General features: G+C 43.9%; 1 protein-coding gene and 1 long non-coding RNA gene across 3 annotated transcripts in view; one reads left to right on the top strand and one right to left on the bottom strand.

The window, feature by feature from the left end:
• Clstn2 (calsyntenin 2) overlaps positions 1-14,248 on the bottom strand; it is a 588,979-nt gene that overhangs the window by 555,618 nt on the left and 19,113 nt on the right. The gene's annotated exons all lie outside the window — the stretch shown is intronic.
• Positions 3,408-12,163, top strand: 4921534H16Rik (RIKEN cDNA 4921534H16 gene). The gene is made up of 2 exons (NR_110443.1): positions 3,408-3,685; positions 9,604-12,163. It is a non-coding gene; the product is annotated as an RIKEN cDNA 4921534H16 gene (long non-coding RNA).

Consider the following 14,248-nt stretch of genomic DNA (forward strand, 5'->3'; position numbering starts at 1 on the left):
TTTTTTTTTTTTTTCAGAGCTTTGGCAAGTACCCAAGTGACCAAGGTGATCCAAACTCTCTGGAGTAGTATCGAGTGGCATATCTCAAACCCCATCCTGATGTAGGCGGAGCTGCAGACAGAGGGTGTCTGTCCTAGAGGAAGGTATGGATATGTTTTAGTAGAGCACAAACAAGAGATTTTAGATTTCCACCCTTAGTTCCTACTTCCTATTCCCTAGATCTTAAAGCCTGTCACTTCACCATGCCATTGTCAAGATCTTCCCAGAAGGTTTGCATGAAAGTCACTTCCTCTAGACCAAACAACACCCTAACCTTGAATAATCTTGCAAAGTCCTCAAGTTGGGACAGAAAACAAAGACTAGGATATTATGGATGGCCAAGGAGCTTCCATATCAAGTCTCATGAGTCTGCAAGTTCTAACCCAAGATCGCTCACCTTGGCATGGACCTCATCTGTCATATCTCAGCCACCATTACTTTTTAGGTCGGGTAATACTCGCTTCCCAAAGTACCATTCTCACTCATGCAGGAGGGTCCAGAACCCTACTTCCTAGCTGCTCTCTGCCCTCCATCCAACACTGGGCAACAAACCAGCTGGAAGCTCCTTCCTCCTGAGGGCAACTCTTTTTTTCCTTCACCCTGTCCTTCATCCTTCCCTTTAAAATTAACAGATCCACCCGTTAAAGCCATACTCTGAGATGAGCCCTCTTGGCCTCAGCTAAGTTTCTAGGTTCTCTCAACTAACCTGCGTTGGCCACTAATGCAGCTGTAGCTGGGTCACAGTCCTTGGAAAGAGCAGGCGCCCGCCTTGTTTCTCAGCCACATAATTCCCTTATCACCCAGCTAGTTATAGAGACATGATCTTCAGTAATGAAGGGCAATGTTGGCTAGCATGCGGTTGATCACCACTGTCAGACACACACTGGGCTTGGACTTAAGAGTGCTTGGCTTCTAGATCTTGCTCTACCCATCCCCCCAGAAGCCTTCAGAGCACAGCTCACAGCAAACAATGAAAATGAGTCTGTTTCCCTTTTCGCCAGCCTGCTGAAGAACCTAGTCATCCCACACCTCACTCATAAAACTCTGCAGGAATGCTTCTTTGTTCTGTTTTCTTTTTTCTAGATAGAGTAAAAGAGCAATTAATTTCTAACTATATAGGGAGGTGTGCAGAAAAAGAAAAAACCTACCAGGCCCTAAGGAAAAGTACTGCAAAGACAATTCTGATACTTTTCATTCATCAAGCCACCCACATAAAAGCTACCAAAACACACTTGTAGGGTCTGTAGGCCCCCACACTCCAGCATTCTCCACTAGCAGGCCAATAGCTGTGGGCAGTACTATAGAATAGTCACGGCCACTGAATATTATTTGCTAAGTGTAGGCTTGCTTAGATGCTCTTGTGGAATCTAATAAGCTTTTAACTATCCCGGATACCTTCATATTGCCAATGAGGAAAAGAAAAATTTGAAGAAACAGGATAGTGTCGTGACACAGCTGGTTCCTCAGCCCTAACCTCTCCTCTTTACTAGACTCAGAATGCACAGAGGACTCAAACCCTCAAGAGAGATGCTCATAACACCATCATTACTCACTAAAAGCAGCAGCCTCTGCTGCAACCTGGGGGAGGGGCAGACGAGTCCAGGCGTGCTAGGAAGATGGAAAGGAAAGCAAATGAAGACACTCCAAATCACAACCTCATCTCCCAGGCTCCCTCAAACCTCTCCTTCCAAGGAAGCTCAGACCTGGAGCCTTTTTGACCTTCCTTGACTCCCTGCAGTCAGGAATGCAGAGAGCGTTAGCAGCTCAGTTTTGTAATGAGCCGAGATTGCTGATGTGATATGCAAGCTTTAGGGAGAACTGGTATCTCTTGTCTCACTTTGTTGCCTGCTGATGCAAAAGAGCTGGCCTCATCCTGCCCTGTATAGTTGTGGCTCGGGCCCGGTCTGATTTATAGCCTTGCATGGGTTCAGAAGCCAGGTCACCTGACTGGTCATCTAGAAAATTCTACCATCCTTAGTGAACCCTATACACTTGGATATGAATCCCTATCTTGAGAGTTCTCCCAACCTGGGAAGCCTTGCTCAAGCCAAATCTCTACCAGTCTGTGGACACTGTTGCCCTTCCCTTTTTTTTTTTTTACCCACTCCTGCCTGTACCCATATCCCTGAGCCCAGGGCCTAACACAGAAGGGCACTCAATAAGTGACTGTTGAATAAATTTTGTTGAATATACCAGAAATGATACAACAGCCTCAGGCTCAGATAGATATTTCATTATCTGGTGAGGAATTAAAAGATGCCAATTCATCTTTAAAATAATTGACTGCTCTTTTATGAGGTTTCTTATCTCATTTCTCTCTAGCCCTGCAGAGCATCGAAGCTCTTAAATATCCCTCATAATCAGAGGTAGTATTCATTCTATAAGCATTTCACTTAATGGTACCAAGACCCTCCCCTCTCCCCATCATCAGCGGTCAGTCCTTTTCTCTGTCACCAGGAATGACGACTAATAGCTATTTGTCTTGGAAAGAGCAGATGAATGCAAAGAAGAGAGCCTAGTAATGCTAAAACAATAATCTTTCCTTTGATTGATTTCCTGAAGGCAAAAGCTGGCCATTAAAAGAAGTGTTGCCTATCCAACTCTTTCAAAGGCCATCAGCCCTCCATAACACTAGGCAATGCATTGACATGGGGCAAAGGGCAGGTGCACAATGGGTCTCATCTCTAGAAATGGAATCTCATAATTGCATTTAAGAGCTATTTCTAAAGGATGCAATCCTCATCTGGCCACTGGCCCGTCATCACTTGAGACCTGAGATAGGTCACAGTTGCCCTTAGAAACAACAGCATCAGCACCTAGTCAGCTCTTTCCAAGTGGGATTGAAAGCAGCAGCCTCAGGTAGAAATTCTGCAGGAGCCTACCATGGCTAGGGAGTCCTTCCTGCCCAAAGCAAGTGTGCTCAAGTGACAAGCTGAAATGATACTGAGCCCTAGGACAGAGAAGCCCTCAATGAAGAGCCAAGCCTATGAAGGTTTGAAGATAATCCCAGGAAATCTTTACAAGCCTCCGTGAGTTTACTACAGGTCAATTTCTGTCACCAAAGCATAGGCTTTTTTTGTGCTTTATATTTTAGCATTAGACTGTGGGATCTTCCTCCATCCAGGACATGATGGTAGATGTTGTGACAGTTACAAAACTGAATTATTATCATACTGAATAGCATTTGTTGGCAGCATATAGGGAGTGCTCCACTGAACTCCTGCTCACACACTATAGGAACCCTGGGTGGGAGGCGTTTTATTCTATAGTGAATTTAACCCATCTTCTCGGAATTAGGAATAATATATGGCTCTGAGGCTATTGCATTCTAGAATCTCTGAAAAGCTTTGAGAATGCCGAAGCCCAGAACATTCCACAGTGCGAACAGCAGGCAGAACTTCTCAGAGAGGAGACTAGCAGCTACCTTTTAAGTCTTCTAGGTCATTTTCAATGATTTGTAACTGGTTCAAGTCCCTCTACCTGTGAGAAGGGGAACAGAGAGCCTGGAACCCAGAGGATCTGATCCCAAAGCTATCCCTTCTCTCACTCTCTTGGATGGTCTCTGTCATCAGGTTGCTCACAGGCACCAATAAGGGTGGAGGGGACAATCTACAGTGCCACAGAGCCTGTTGATACTGTGCTGTCGGTAAGAGTTCAGAGGGGGGGGGGGACACCCCTGAAGAGAGGCTGGTGATGGTTTCTTGAGGAAATTCTCATTTAAAAGTGGACTAGATGGACTTCTAGGAGTGGTGGGGATTATTGCAGGGAACACCCTGCACTCAACAAAGCAAGAGCACAGGAGAGAAGGCAAGGCCCGCAGTTAGGTTGGAGCTTAGAGGACTGCCAAGGCAGAGGTAGAGACAGGAAGACCTGGAAAGGGGCCAGGAGGCCTGAGCTGGAGAGGGAGGGCATTACGGTTCACAGGGTTGATATCAGATAGCATCTTGCAAGGGAGTTGTCTACTCGAGGAAGGGTCATGCTTGGACCGGGGAAGACCCTCTGGCAGGCTATACAAAGGGAAGAACTGAGAAAAACAGAGGTACAGAGGAATAAAACCAAATAGAAGAAAGACGCAGCCCTCCCAGGAATTAAGGGCTGATCTAGGGTCGGGCAATGAGACTTGGAGTAAGCGGGATGATGGAAGGGACAAGGTAGCAGGGGCTGACAGTGTCCAGCCTTGGCTTTGAGGAACAGCCCTGACAAGTTAGGTGGTGATATTAGGCCTGCCATACAACTTCTCATTGCTTAGTATTCAGTTCAAGGCTTGCTTGGAGTCTCGGATGAAGTAATGACGCACATGAAGTTAGAGGAATAAAAAGACATTATCTGGAATGTCCTACACAGTTCGTGGAGTAACCAATATGTTCATTTTCCATTCCCAAGCCCTGATACTTGAAGTCTATGCAACCATATGAGGAAAAGGTGTTAATAACGATGCCTTTTATGGCTCAAAGTTATGAACAAATAAAAAGGCTTTATGTCTTTTGCAGTTGCTGGAGAACAGACTTACCAACATGAATATAAATGAAAATGTCAATAATTTTATTTGAGCTTCTTAAAGTATATTTAATTTCATTTTATATTCCCCCCCTTATTTTATGAAGCAATATATTCTACATATTAAGTTTCTGGAATACTTCAAGATCCGAACCAACCAGAACACAAAGTCGTTGTCTTGCTCCATTTGTGCCACTACAACAGAACACCATACACTGGACCGTTTCTAAAGAAGAGAGATTGATGTTTCAGTTCTGAAGACAGTGGGGGCAATGGCATCTTGCATCTGTTGGGGGAACTTGCTGCTTCCTTCCAGGAAAGAAGACAGAAAGGCATTCAAAGGAAGCAGACATTGCAGCCTGCCATGACAGAAGAGCTGAGTGAGGGGAGCGAACCCATTCCCACAAGCCCTTTCCATAGCAGCGTCAATTCATTATAACAGAAAGAAGCGTCTCCCACTTAGCACTGTCCCCTGACTGTCACACTAAGATCTCCCATTCAGCACTGTCCCCCTGAGTGTCATACTAAGATCTCCCACTTAGCACTGTCCCCCTGACTGTCACACTAAGCTCTCCCATTCAGCATTGTCCCCCTGACTGTCACACTAAGATCTCCCACTTAGCACTGTCCCCCTGACTGTCACACTACGATTTCCTTCCAACAAATAAATTGGGTGAGGAGACACTTTTTGATATGAAAAAAAAACATACTTTGTGACTTCATCTTACAGAACAAAGGAAATAAATTAGCTAGCTATCAAGGCTATCAGAAGACAGTGGCCATAAGACTTGGAACATTAATGCCAAGGGTCCCTCATCAATTACATCTCAAAACTTAGGGGCACATGAAAGGAACTGAAGAAGAAATCTGAGGACATCCGTGGCTACCTAAACAAACCTATTGGCTGGTATTGTTCTGCTATTGCAGGGAAGCCCCATCCTTGAAACTGTAGAATTTGCATTAATACTAGCTTCTAGATTTACTTTGCAGCTTTTGAGGACTGATTTTGCCAAGGTCCCACAAGACACGAGGAGCACACATCTAAATAGAGAGTCTCATTCAGGAGTCTTAACCATTTTTAAGCCAAATGTCCAATGACTATTTTTCACTTGTCACATAAAAAATATGCTTACTGCTACCCATATATATCATATATGTATTCTATAGACATACTTATGCTTGTCATCACAACAAAGCAAAATAAAAGATTATATTATTGCCAATGGCCACACAGTATGCATCTTATGTTGCCAAACACCTTATCCTCCCCAACATACTGCCTTCACGCTGCATTTCCAAAGAACCTACTACATATGAGACTACGTGATCTATGTACCATCATGTGTGACTGTCTTTCCTACAGTAGAATTGACAGGTCCATTTGCCGCACTGGCCTCCTGACAAACTGGTGCATTTTTGTCTACACAACACCATGTGTAATATTAGTGTAGATGTATAAAAACATGGAGTGGTTCCATCTTTTAAAATAACTATTTGCTGTGACTCCCAAACACCCAACACACAACTGGAATATTTTACTTCTAGGAAACTGGAAGTTGTAATTTTCAGAAAACAAAATAAATTGGCAACCACATATAATAACAAAACAGCTTTTCCAGAGAACAGGGGGAAGGGAAGAAGTCAACACCTCCATGGAAACAAACCACAGAGAAAAGAGTGAGGATCTCAGAATACATAAACCACAAGCTGAACGCCCACAGCTACTTCCCAAAAGACTAACATGCAGACAACCTTGAACACTCCTTAGCCCTGGTATTGCTGAGGGGCAGCTGAAAGATGGTAGTACCCACTACTGAGGTAACTTCACACTGACCTTAATCCACAGGAAGAAATATGTAAACACAATTAACTGGAATAATCACAGGCTAAAAAGTGTGTGATTTTAAATGTTATATTTCTGAGAATTTCATACATGACTATTCAATATTTAAAAGGTATGAGTTTTTAAAAATAAACTCACTGTGGCCAGGGAAGAAATCACAAGATGGGAAGAGCTCTCCATTCATCCACTAGTGGCCTAGTCTCAGGACCAAGCCTTGATCTGCCATCACTGTAGCTTTCATGTGGACCCTGATTTCTGCCATTATCTAGGTAGCTGTTCAGGAACATCAGCCTGGAGCCAGCTACCTGAGGCCCTGGGCCAGGGATGGCAGTCAATTTATCTAGCATACCTTAGCAAGCTGCAGACGTCCTCTGACCCCAATACATTTTCTCACATCTGCATTTCTAGGCAGTCTCTTCTTCTGACATCTCTTTTAATTTCCCAGTGGGGATGGTCTAGAACCCTGGTACCATAGTATCCAGTGTTGATGGGGAGCAGCACACCCCATGGAAGACAGAGGAGTCACAGGACCTCAGTGTGTGAATCATCAAACCATGTTAGACACACTGACAAAGTTGGTAAGGAAGGCATAGGCTTGACAAGCGGCAAGTGCAGGGGTGGGGGATGCCTCAGAAAATGTCTGTAGCACAGAGATGTCAGGAGGACTCTGGAGCCCTCTGAGGGTAGCAGACAGCCACATAAAAGGCTGGAAATGTGCATGACGGTGAGACAGTTCCCATACCAGAAAGAAGCAGCCCCGTGTAATACCTAGCATTCAGCAGAAGCACTTGGTCATCCTTGAAGTTCGTACCCAGACAGGGTCTGTCCCCTGCCCTCTGAGAAAACACAGTGGTTCTTTGGATAGCACATGACAGAGGTAGTTACCCTACCTCAGCTCCACATAGGGCCCAGACATTGACTCGCAGCTGTCTTCCTCTACCTCCCAGATGAGAAGCCCTAAGACCATGACGTTGGGGCCCAAGATGCAGAGGTGTTATCCCCACTCTACCCCCAGCAGACATAGAAGAAGAAATACCCAAGAGTGGAGAGACACACTGCCATCTATCTCCACGACTGCTCAGGACCCATGGCTCTCTCAAACGCACAAGGCAAGTGAGATTGCCTTGTATACGGGGAAGAGAAGTTGGCCCTGACAGGTCTCTTGTCAAGAATTCAATCAATGCTAGTCTTTTACCTGTAGAAGCATTGCCTACGACCAAACCTGAGAAGTGATAGAGCCTTTGATTAATTCTTTTAAACAGCCTTTGAACTGAATTGCAGGAAAGCATTTTCTTTCCCAAATGACACTGTAAACTTTCTGGGGACCACGAGAAGGTGGCAGGAAAATCAAAGGCACATTAAAGAAATCACTGGAAAAAAAAAAAAAAAAAAAAAAAGCTCCCAACGTACAAAATATCAACCAGAGAGATTTTGTCTGAAGCCTGCTATCAAAATGAATGGGGGCTGGGAGAGACATCAGATGGCATTTATCAACTTGCTGTTCTGAAGGACAAAGCAGGTCACTCTCCATTGAAGAGAATAAGACAACCAACTGGCATGAGCCTGCAGGGTGGGTTGTGGATAAAGCTGAAACTCCTGGAAACAGCACAGCACATCACCAGGGAGATGTCTCTCCCCTTTGTTTAAACAGAAGTTAAAGGAGAAAAGCTAAATAAAATCATCACAAAAGCCGTTTGAGGGGCAGGGGGATGACTCTGTAGGTAAAGATGCTTGCTGCGAAGCCCGGGGACCTGAGTTTGGAGCCTGGAAGCTATGTTTGTAAGACCTGAATGTCTGCTCCGCAGTGTTGGCACATGCCTGTAATCCCAGCACTTGGGACGCAGAGACAGACAGATCTCGGTGAGATGGAGACCAGTCTGCTGTCCTGTCTTGGGGACAGGGGGGTGGGGGTGGGGGTGAATGTGGTAACATTCATCTGTAATCTCAACATTCCAAGGCAAGATGGGAGGCAGAGATGAGAAAACTGCCCTGAAAATGTTCCTCAGCAAGGTGGGAGGCCACAGGCAGCTCCTAGAAATGGGTGTCTGATCTCTAGACACGTGGCATGGCACACATGCACCAGCGCCTGCACACACATCATAGATATGCACACCTTACACACACACACACACATTGCACAGCACAAGAGAATATTTTTGAAGCATCTTGACCTTGAGGAGGTCTTACATAGATCATCACAGTTGCTGCGAGACAATCCATCCATCAACCATGTCATGTCCCAAAGTCAGCCTGGCACAGCGCTCCCCACATATGCTGGCCCTTACACTCTTCGAAGCCCCTCCCCCTCTTCCTCGGATTTTCCTAAAGTTTGGATGGTGGGAAGTTGATATCAATGACCCATCCATTGGCAGCTGGCCACTCAGAGTTCTTTATACTCGACACTTGGACCTTTGAGTTTCTGCACTAACCTCTACCTACTGCAAAAAGAGGCTTCTCTCATCAAAGTGGAGAAGAGCAAAACATAGACCATATACATAAATATTTAGAATGCAGTTGGACAGCAGGATCATTCAGCAAAACAACAACAGGAAGTTCTGCTGTCTTCCCTCCGCACACATACACGTACCAGGACCTACATCTTCCCTAGCCAAGGCTTTTTTGACCAGGTTTCCAAAGTGCTCAGTAATTATGATTACCTAAACAAGACCTGTACAAGATAAGGCCTTTCAAAATTCCAGCATGGATAGGGATGGGTCTTCAAGGGTCTACCCCTGTCTGTAGAGATATTGATAGTTGAAGGATGCTGAAGGAAGGAGAGTTACTTTCCATTGAGGATGTGGCTGCAGGTAGATTGTCCATGCCCCAGCACATGGCCATACATATACCCACATGCATGTCCAGAGTACTAATTGGACTCGGTCATTAATAACAAGAATAAATAAAAGACATGAAGTTGGGAGAGAGATGAAGTGTGTAGGCCATTGCAGAGAGTTGGAGGGAGATAATGTAGATGAATATGACTGATATATATTGTTTGGAACTTCCAAAGAACAAAAACTGGTGCTAAAGATGGCTTTGGGTCGCACAGTTCCTAGAAGATACAGGATTAGTCCCCAGGAACACATGGGATCTCATTCCTTCCAAGTCCAGGAGATGTGAGCGTTTGTCTCACTCCACAGCCTCCCCCTGAGCCAGCTCCCCACCGGATACTGAGGCACAACAGCCAGATCATCCATTAACTACCTTCTTCCATCTCTTTCCAGCTCACACCTTCAGTCCAAGCTTGCTGCAGTGCCGCATCCATGTAAAGGCTTCCCCTGACTGTGGGTTGGACAATATGTGTTGGTACCATGCTCCAGTCCTGCCTGTCCTCATCTCTGACTCTCTTGAGTGAAGACTTTGAACATCTTCACGGATACCTGAATTGCTGATTGATGACCATTCCCTACACATCCCACTGTCCTGCTGCACTGGCTGGTCCTGGAGACACAGACCCCTGGAACAACAGTGAGCTAAAAAAAATCAGTGCCACCTGACCCCGTGGTATCGTATGCTTCACAGCACCATAGCAGGATTAGCTTGACTTATGTTAGAACATAAATATGTATTACATTTCTTAAAGTGACCTATTTGATAAACAGAATTGCTGAGCATTTTTGAGGGTATGCCTAAGGGTGTTATAAAAACTATATCAAGATAAACAGGGTACTGTGAATCAAGAAAATAGAGCTAGCTCTGCCCTCAGGTGAGGCAAGCATAAGAAATGTGGCTTACGGACCTCCTCCAGTGATGTCATCTAAGCCCACCAGCAGTACTTCTGTGTCTGTCCACTTGTTCACTCTAACATATGCTAAGCTCCTACCGTGTGCCAAGTACTGTGTTCAGGGAACTCAAGGGCAAGGTCCTACCTGGACAGAAGGTTCCCTCAAAAATTTAATGAGCTACACTGACTGAGAAGAACAGAAACATGGCCATGGTCCCTCGGCATGGCTACAGCACCAAATGGAAAACTGCCAATGGACAAACATCTTTACATTTAGCATTAACACGATTAGTGACTCCAGGCAAGAGTCTCAGAGAGTACTACAGAAAGACTAGCACAAAGACAATTCTTTCCCTGAGTAGCCCCAAATGCTGGGATACAGGGTCTGCAAGACACATCTTATGTGAGAGATCCTCACTTGTCCCTATCCATGGCTACTCGCCCTCTTCATATCACTGAGGCCATGAGGAATAGCAGAGAGAAGGCGGCAGTGTGAGTGGGAGAGAGAGAGACCAGATCTTTTCATTATGGAGTACTATAATTGGAAAGTAGAATCCAACCAGAACGATCAAACCAAACACCAAAAAAGAAAAGCCTACATCTGCTCTTCTGAGGGAAACTGAGAAGGGGTCTGGGAGTATCTGAGGTAGAGCTTGGGCTGCAGAACTACTGCGTGGAACACAAATTGAAGAAGCCCCTGTGAGCCCTTCTTTGACTCCCGGCAGATATGTGTCTGGCGAGGAGGCAGTCGCCAGTCCCCTTCCTAATTCTTCCCTTAGAAAAGAGAAACTGTGAATGGTTAGATTAAATTATTGCTATGCATCAACAGTGATACTAATACATCCATGCTCCACCATAAGAGGGGATCGCTGGTAACAAAAGACTCCAGTCAGTGTTTCACGCAGCTACCATTCAACACACCTACTCCATTCCTAAGAACCTGCCTGAGGAAGTAAACCACATGGCTACTACAGCCTGGTACATTGGTATTTACAGCAACTTTAACTTGGGATAATAACAAAACAACAGCAGCAACAACAACAACAACAAAATCTAGCAGCAACCCAAGTTTTCATCAACCAATATCATACATCTATACAGTAGAACACTATTCATCACTTAAAATGAACCGTGTGTCTAGGCATTAATGGATGAATCTCAAAATTATTATTCCAAGGAAAAGAAGTCAGACAAAAGGAAGCATATGCTCTATATTTTGATGTGTGCGTGCGTGCATGCGTGCATTTTTTTTCTCCCTAGGGAGTACCAACTAATTCATAATGAGAGTTAGCCGACCAATGTGTGTCTGTGTGGTAGGGAGCAACATGAAGGAAGAGAGCAAAAAAGGACCACAAAAAATGATGTGAGAATTTGTAAGGTGATGAATTCATTCATTGTCTTTGTTGTGATTATGGCTTTCAGGGTGTGTATGATGTCAAAAGTAAGAACACTGTACACTTTAAATAAATGCTGTTTGCTGAGTTCTCGCTGCACCTGTTAGGAAAATGGTAGTAGAGAATGTTCTGGAAGGCTGTACGCAAGAATATAAATTGATGGATTCCTCTTGGAAAGCAGTTTGGCTTTTCTTTGATACTACTTTTAAATCTGTATCCTAGAGACATAAAATGAGATACAACAGTTTCACTCCTGGAGCATTTACAATGGTGGGGGGAAAAAGCAAGGAAATACTAATGTATTTGATGAAAAAAAACCTGTCCCAATAAATCATGGTTCTCACATATTGAAATATTATGCAGCCGTTAAAGGCCATGCTTATGAGAAGCTTTTAATAACCTGGGAGAATACTTATGTGATGGTGCCAAGTAGAAAGCACCAAGATATAAATTGTATATGTAGTGTGAATTGAATTATGTAAAATTATGCACAGAAAAATCTCTGAAATATCTTTGGGATTATTTCTGAGTGATATAGGGTATGGGTGATATTTTTTTAATCTCTTAATGCAAATTTTGAAATGTCCCTATTTAAAATGTATTTCCTTAATTTTCTACAATAAGACTGTATTTTTAAATTGTGAAATAAATAAGCTATCTTCAAGGAACTCTAATTTTTCTTGTTCTTGAAAAAGCATGCTCTTACCAGGCAAAGAACCAGATTGCATTTCTGTAACCCTCTCATCTGTGAAAATGTAGGCATGCTATCTCCACAAGCTGCCAGTCTGTAGCTTGAACCCCCATTTCTTATTTTACTTTTAAAGCACCTAGAGCCCCAGTTGATTGACAGCCAACATTATCATCTCACTGTTTTATATGTTTTGTTTGAATCTGCTTCTTTCCACATTTCAGGGCAAGGCCTTGGTGGCAAAGGATGGGCCTTTCCTTCACTTCTGCATGGCTCCCATTCCAACCTACCATGGGATCCAGGAAAGACATCAGAATACACGCACACACAACAGCAGCAATTCTGCATGTTGTGCTTTTGGTATACCTATTCCTGCATCTCTATTTTAGCAAGACCTTAACAAAACCGCAGCTCAGTTTGTGTGGATGAGTAACGACTGAGTTGGTGGTTCTTTGGCCTTAGTTTCTGAAGAAGAAGATGAACTCCTAGCTCAGGCACACTGAGCCTGATCCCAGGAGTCTCCCTGACTTCCTTGTTTGAACAGTGGCAAACACTGGAGCTCTGCAGTCACTCCACAGCCCGGAAGCTTACTTCATGTTCTCCTCATTTTTTCTATCTCTGGGATCCAGGCAAAGATTTGGAAATTTCTATTCAGTGATCTTTAGAGAGGAAAAAAAAAGCTGTAATGGCCTAAGATGAAGATGGCAGGGTCTAAGCTAGGGTAGATGAGGCTGTACTCCTTACGATAGAGAACTGAAGGGAATAAGTTAGGTAGGTGACATGGTAAAGAAAGCAAGCTAGCTCCATTATGGAAGAGTAAAGAACAGCAGCAGGAACAGTTGAGAGCTCACATTTCAACCCACAATGAAGCAGATAGCACACTGAGAATGGCATGAGTCTTTTGAAACCTCAAAGCCTACCCCCAATGACATGCCTCTGTCAATAAGACCACACCTCCTAATCCTTCCCAAATGGTTCACCAACTAGGAAACCTGTAGTCATGTTAATTACCTTGTGGGACCATTCTCATCCAAACTACCACAAAAAGGGGTGGGGGTTGTATTAAAGCTATAGGTATAAGGAGTGGGAGTAGGAGGCACTAAATGAATGACTCTGACACTGAAGAGCTTACAACAGTAAGGATCTTACAGAATAGAGACTGGGGAAAGAGAGCAAGGGAGATTTAAGAGACAAAAGGTGAGAGAAATCATATCTGCTTCATACCTAGTCTTGTGATGATGTATCATTATACCAATAATCATCCAAACTGGAAACCTGTAATTATTCCATGTGTCTCCAGATAAATTTAATGCAAAAAAGTCAAACAACCAAATATCATATAGCAGGTAAAGGAAAACTCACAAGGCTCATGATACCTACAAGAAACTTACAAGACCCAGACCTCACTAAACTTATAAAAGTCAGGAAGTTCATCCCTGGGGATAAATAAGCACTAAACAACTTAAAGAATCTTGTTTAGTATAGCTACTTGAAAACTGGTCAAGGAACTGCAGTGATATGCCTTGCATGTATGTTGGGTGAGCTTTTTGTATAGGAAAAGAGCTGCCCAAGTCACCCATGCTTTGTAAGAAAACTCAGTTTATAACATCAAAAAATTCTTTGGTTCACTTAGCTGAACTTGATGGAATCATTTCTTTATATGTCTTTGTCCTCCATCTCTGGTGAATAAATATAGTCCTCAGTGCCAAGTGACAGAGACTCAGATCACTTGGCAAGGCAGGAAACTACTATAACTCTAGAGCTGAAGAGACAGAAGACGTAAGCAAGGATACCAGAACCTTAAAGGTAAGGGCCATACAACTGGTCAAGAACATTAGATTTCCCTTTTACATAATATAGTCAAAAGAGTCAGAATGTTAGGTCACAGGTACAGGGAGGAAAGATCACTGAAGTCACCTAGAACAAAGGAAGGAAGGAGAACAAGACAATGGCTTCCTACCATCCTCTAGTCTTTCAGCAGGTCCACATCTTGATTCTGGTGAGCTAGATGCAAACTGGCCAGACATCTGGAGGATGTAGTTGTCTACCACACAACAGAGCAT

Source organism: Mus musculus, chromosome 9, assembly GCF_000001635.26.
Source record: "Mus musculus strain C57BL/6J chromosome 9, GRCm38.p6 C57BL/6J".
Taxonomy (NCBI): Eukaryota; Metazoa; Chordata; class Mammalia; order Rodentia; family Muridae; genus Mus; species Mus musculus.